This window comes from Zeus faber (assembly GCF_960531495.2).
Source record: "Zeus faber genome assembly, chromosome: 16".
NCBI classification, from domain to species: domain Eukaryota; kingdom Metazoa; phylum Chordata; class Actinopteri; order Zeiformes; family Zeidae; genus Zeus; species Zeus faber.
Genome location: NC_137202.1, coordinates 18571382 through 18577911, shown reverse-complemented (window position 1 = coordinate 18577911; position 6530 = coordinate 18571382).

Here is a 6530-nt window from a genome sequence, read left to right as displayed (position 1 = left end):
AGGCACAAGGCATACCAGTATAACCTACCAGTATAACTAACCAGTCACAAGACATCCAAGCATAACCTACCAGTATGACCCACCAGTCACAAGCCATCCCAGTATAACCTACCAGCTACAAGGCATCACAGTATAACCTACCAGCATAACCCACCAGGCACAAGGCATACCAGTATAACCTACCAGTATAACTAACCAGCCACAAGACATCCCAGCATAACCTACCAGTATAACCCACCAGTCACAAGCCGTCCCAGTATAACCTACCAGCTACAAGGCATCACAGTATAACCTACCAGCATAACCCACCAGGCACAAGGCATACCAGTATAACCTACCAGTATAACTAACCAGCCACAAGACATCCCAGCATAACCTACCAGTATAACCCACCAGTCACAAGCCGTCCCAGTATAACCCACCAGTCACAAGCCATCCCAGTATAACCTACCAGTTACAAGGCATCACACTATGACCTACCAGTATAACCCACCAGTCACAAGCCGTCCCAGTATAACCTACCAGCTACAAGACATCCCAGCATAACCTACCAGTATGACCCCCCAGTCACAAGCCATCCCAGTATAACCAACCAGCTACAAGGCATCACACTATAACCTACCAGTATAACCCACCAGCTACAATGTGTCCCAGTATAAACCACCAGTATAACCCATCAGTACAACCCACCAGTATAACCCACCAGTACAACCCACCAGTATAACCCACCAGTACAACCCACCAGTATAACCCATCAGTACAACCCACCAGTGTAACCCACTAGTACAACCCACCAGTATAACCCACTAGTACAACTCACCAGTATAACCCACCAGCACAACTCAGTATCAGGGCTCGACATTAAGGCTTGTCCACTCTTGGGGGACAAGGGGATTTATTGTAGGGTAAGTAGGAGAGACATTAACCTGCCCAGTGTACAAGTTCAAAGTCATAATAAATAAATACTGTGTCTTCACTTCATGTGCCACTCCAGTGTTTCCCACACTATTTGATTATATTTGTGGTGGCAGCTGATGCGGTTTTATTTTATTTTTTTATTGTCTTCATCTCGAGGAACAGCTCCCTCTCCAGTGTCTCCGTTACGCATGGAGGAGGAGTCCTTTTTTTAAATTATTGTTATTTTTGATAAAACAAAATAAAAAGATTTTTTTTTTTGTACCAACTAAACCATTTCTTCTTAATATCTTTTCATATACTTTTCACATGTTACGTGTTAACAAATAACTGACAGTGTGTAGACGTTATCAGTTGTGAAGACCTTTTTATCTAGATGGATGGATGAATGGATGGATGGATGAATGGATGGATGGATGGATGGATGAATGGATGGATGGATGAATGGATGGATGGATGGATGGATGAATGGATGGATGGGTGGATGGATGGATGGGTGGATGGATGAATGGATGGATGGATGGATGGATGGATGGATGGATGGATGGATGAATTCGATTTTTATCGCATTATGATGCATGGCTGGTACGTGCTGCAACACCGCCCCCTGGTGGTGCTTCTGCGCAGCTGCATTGGTCAGTACCAGGTGGAATCTGAGGCTCCATCCGTCTAAACAGAACCTCTAGAATCTGTTGTTCATTCATCAAAACATTATTTTTGAATGACTTATGTGAGATTTTTTTTTTTTTTTTTTTGCATTTGTCTATATTCATATATATTTGTGTCCACCAGATTGGTTGAGGGTGCAGATCTGCTCCATGCAATTGTGAAAAGTCACAAACCAAATCATCGAAATATTTCGACCGTTATAACTGGTCTCACATCATGAATATTGCAATAATACAAAAAAATGCTTCGGGCACAAAAACCCAAAAAATAAAAAAAATTAAAAAATAACAACTCGTTACAGAAAATCATTAAATAATAACACCAGGTAAAACATGAACGGATAAACAGATGAACCTGAATCACCTGCGACCCACGTTGGGACCGGGAGCCCGGGACACAGCAGGTGAGAACCACCGACACGTCTGTCTCGAGTGCCGCCTGACCCCCAAAGACAGACGTGTCTGATAAGGTGTCAAAACACAGGGCCGGGGGCCACGTCCGGCCCACAAGACTATTCAATGCGGTCTGCTCCGTGTTTATAAGAAAGTGTTGAATCTGACACACACAATCATTTATATAATTGTATCTATTTTACTTATTATTATTACTATTGTTATTATTATTATTACTATTGAATATAGGATGAGGATTCTATTGTTATTGCTCTGTTTATTCTTCTTCTTGTTGTTGTTCTTTGTCTTATTGTTCTTCTTGTTGCGTCAGCTTTTTGGGGGCCTTAAGAAACTCGAAAAAAATCACAAAACTTTTTTGTAAGTCCCGGTCCCCCCATCCATATTACATGGGTCCTGTGCATGGGCGTAGCAAAATGGCCGACCACGCCTCTAAAATTTATGAAAAAATCAAACCTCTGTAAATTCGGTACATTTATGTAACATCACTAGACCTAAAAATAATTATCAATTATAAAAAAAAATAATATTGCCGCCATGACCGAAACCCAACAGGAAGTCGGCCATATTGGATTAAATGTGTAATTTTAGTCACTTTTTTGTCATTCTATGCTTTGTACTTTCGAAAACTCCTCCCGGGCCATTTATCGCCCCGACTTCTAACTTGGCGAGTGTCTACAAGAACTTTCACGATTGAAAGTTATTCAGAGATTCTGTTCTCATCACACGATGTGGGCGAGGCTATGCGTTGAATGTCATGTTCGGCCAAAAGCTGTGTTTTCGCGATATTTGACGCAGTTTTTGTGCTTTGTAGTTTCGGGACCTCCTCAGCGATTTATCGGATCGACTTCTAACTTGGCGAGTGTCTACAAGACACCTTCCACGATTAAACGTTTTCAAAGATTCTGTTTCGGTGGGGTGGGCGCGGCGGCGCAATCAAATTTCGTGGTCAAATGCATTTGCATTAAGCTATCCCATCCACAACTTCTGGAAATGGTTAAGCTATTATATTACTAATAGATATTATATTATCTATTAAATATGTATATATTTATTTACCTATACACACACACAGGCACACACACACACACACACACACACACACACATATAAATACATAAAACATCGCTGGAGTTAAAAAAATATATTTATTGCCGCCATGACCGAAACCCAACAGGAAGTCGGCCATATTGGATTAAAGATGCCATTTTCATGTACCTTCGCAGACTCCTCCAGGGCGATTTATCCGAACCACTTCAAATTTGGACAGTGTCTTCAAGAGACCTGGTCATTTTCATGCCCCGTGCTTTCGCGGCCGCCTCCTAGCCGATGTTTCGGATCCCAACGACACTTGCACTTCAAGGACCTGGTCATCGCTGCTTGCAGCTTTATTTATTATTATTTTTTTTTATTATTATTGTTATTATTATTGTTGTTGTTATTTATTATTATTATTATTATTATTATTAGACTTATTATTATTATTATTATTATTATTATTATTGTTATTATTATTATTATTATTATTATTGTTGTTATTAGACTTATTATTGTTATTGTTATTATTATTATTATTATGAGACTTGTTATTATTATTATTATTATTATGAGACTTATTATTATTATTATTATTGTTATTATTATTATTATTATTATTATGAGACGTATTATTGTTATTGTTATTATTATTATTATTATTATTATTATTATTATGAGACTTGTTATTATTATTATTATTATTATTATTATCATTATTATTGTTGTTATTATTATTGTTATTGTTATTATTATTATGAGACTTGTTATTATTATTATTATTATTATTGTTATTATTATTATTATGAGACTTGTTATTATTATTATTATTATTATTATTATTATTGTTATTATTATTATTATTATTATGAGACTTGTTATTATTATTATTATTGTTATTATTATTATTATTATTATGAGACTTGTTATTATTATTATTATTATTATTGTTATTATTATTATTATGAGACTTGTTATTATTATTATTATTATTATTATTATTGTTATTATTATTATTATTATGAGACTTGTTATTATTATTATTATTATTATTATTATTATTATTATTTAGAAGATGTGGATGGGGGGGAACACACTGGGTCTGGAAATGATGCTGATGTTGAAGGTTTGTTTCCAGACGCTCCTCTCGGGCTTCTCTGTTCTCCAGAACCCCGAGCGGACGGACCCCCATCCCTCCTCCACCCCCCACTCCTCTCTCTCTCTCTCTCTCTCTCTCTCTGTCTCCGCCTCCTCCCTCCTCCCTCCCCCCTCCTCGCAGCCGCCTCGCTGCCCTCCTCCCTCCTTGACGACGTCCCAAACGCACAGGAGACGCGGGGACGGGGAGCGGCGAGCGCAACACCCGCCGCCTGGACGGGCGAACAGCAGGGGGCGCTCTCACTGCAGCATCGGCTCCTTTTTTCCCCTTGACGCGCCCGGTTTTCCTCTCCGGCTTCCGTATGAAACGCCCTCCGCCTCCCTCCCTCCCTACCTCCCTCCCTCCCTCCCTGCCTCCCTCTGCCTCGCTCCCTCCCTCCCTACCTCCTTCCCTCCCTCCCTGCCTCCCTCTGCCTCCCTCCCTGCCTCCCTCCCTCCCTCCCTACCTCCCTCCCTCCCTCCCTCCCTCTCTACCTCCCTCCCTCCCTCCCTCCCTCCCTCCCTCCCTCCCTCCCTCTCTACCTCCCTCCCTCCCTCCCTCCCTGCCTGCCTCCCTCCCTCCCTCCCTCCACCTCCCTTCCTCCCTCCCTGCCTGCCTCCCTCCCTCCCTCCACCTCCCTCCCTCCCTCCCTGCCTCCCTCTGCCTCCCTACCTCCCTCCCTCCCTGCCTGCCTCCCTCCCTCCCTCCCTCCACCTCCCTTCCTCCCTCCCTGCCTCCCTCTGCCTCCCTACCTCCCTCCCTCCCTCCCTACCTCCCTCCCTCTGCCTCCCTACCTCCCTCCCTCCCTCCCTGCCTCCCTCCCTCCCTCCCTCCCTCCCTCCACCTCCCTCCCTACCTCCCTCTGCTGCCCTCCCTGCCTCCCTGCCTCCCTCCCTGCCTCCCTCCCTCCCTGCCTGCCTCCCTCCCTCCCTCCCTCCACCTCCCTTCCTCCCTACCTCCCTCCCTCTGCCTCCCTACCTCCCTCCCTCCCTGCCTGCCTCCCTCCCTCCCTCCCTCCACCTCCCTCCCTGCCTCCCTCTGCCTCCCTACCTCCCTCCCTCCCTGCCTCCCTCTGCCTCCCTACCTCCCTCCCTCCCTCCCTGCCTCCCTACCTCCCTGCCTCCCTCCCTCCCTCCCTGCCTCCCTCTGCCTCCCTCCCTGCCTCCCTGCCTCCCTACCTCCCTCCCTCCCTGCCTCCCTACCTCCCTCCCTCCCTGCCTCCCTACCTCCCTCCCTCCCTGCCTCCCTACCTCCCTCCCTCCCTGCCTCCCTCTGCCTCCCTCCCTGCCTCCCTGCCTCCCTACCTCCCTCCCTCCCTGCCTCCCTACCTCCCTCCCTCCCTGCCTCCCTACCTCCCTCCCTCCCTCTGCCTCCCTCCCTCCCTCCCTCCCTCCCTCGTGTTGGCTGTCTCCTGAGACAGAGGCTGAGTGGCCTCTGCCAAGTCCAACCTCCCCTCAGTCACGACTGTCATGTGGACCCGGTGTGAGTCACACGCCCGCACACACACACACACACACACACACACACACGCACACACACACACACACACACACACATCCGCTTCCAACTAAGTGGCACTAGACATTTTTATTTGATTTGATTTGATTTTTTACAAATTGGCCAGAAAGGAGGCAGAGCGCAGCCGTTTGCTTTTACTTTGCACGTTGAGGGCGGTGGGGCCTCGATGTTCCAGGCGGCTCCAGCAAAATGACTGAATGTTACACTTCAGTTTTATTTCATTCACAAAATGTTAGGGGAGCGTGTCTGGGTCCTATGTCCCCAGGGTCCTGGGAACATAGGACCTTGGGAACACAGGACCTTGGGAACACAGGACCTTGGGAACATAGGACCTTGGGAACACAGGACCTTGGGAACACAGGACCTTGGGAACACAGGACCTTGGGAACATAGGACCTTGGGAACAGAGGACACTGGGAACAGAGGACCCTGGGGACATAGGACACTGGGAGCATGGGACCTTGGGAACATAGGACCCTGGGAACATAGGACTCTGGGAACACAGGACCTTGGGAACATAGGACCTTGGGAACATAGGACCTTGGGAACATAGGACTCTGGGAACACAGGACCTTGGGAACATAGGACCTTGGGAACATAGGACCCTGGGAACACAGGACCTTGGGAACATAGGACCTTGGGAACAGAGGACACTGGGAGCATGCTATAGGACATTGGGAACATAGGACCTTGGGAACACAAAATCCTGGGAACATAAGACCCTGGGAACATAGGACCTTGGGAACACAAGACCCTGAGAACATAGGGCCTTGGGAATTTAGGATCCTTTATAACTCGATGGGGGGGGGTGCATTGGAACATGACGGAATAGACCAGTCTTTCCGGTT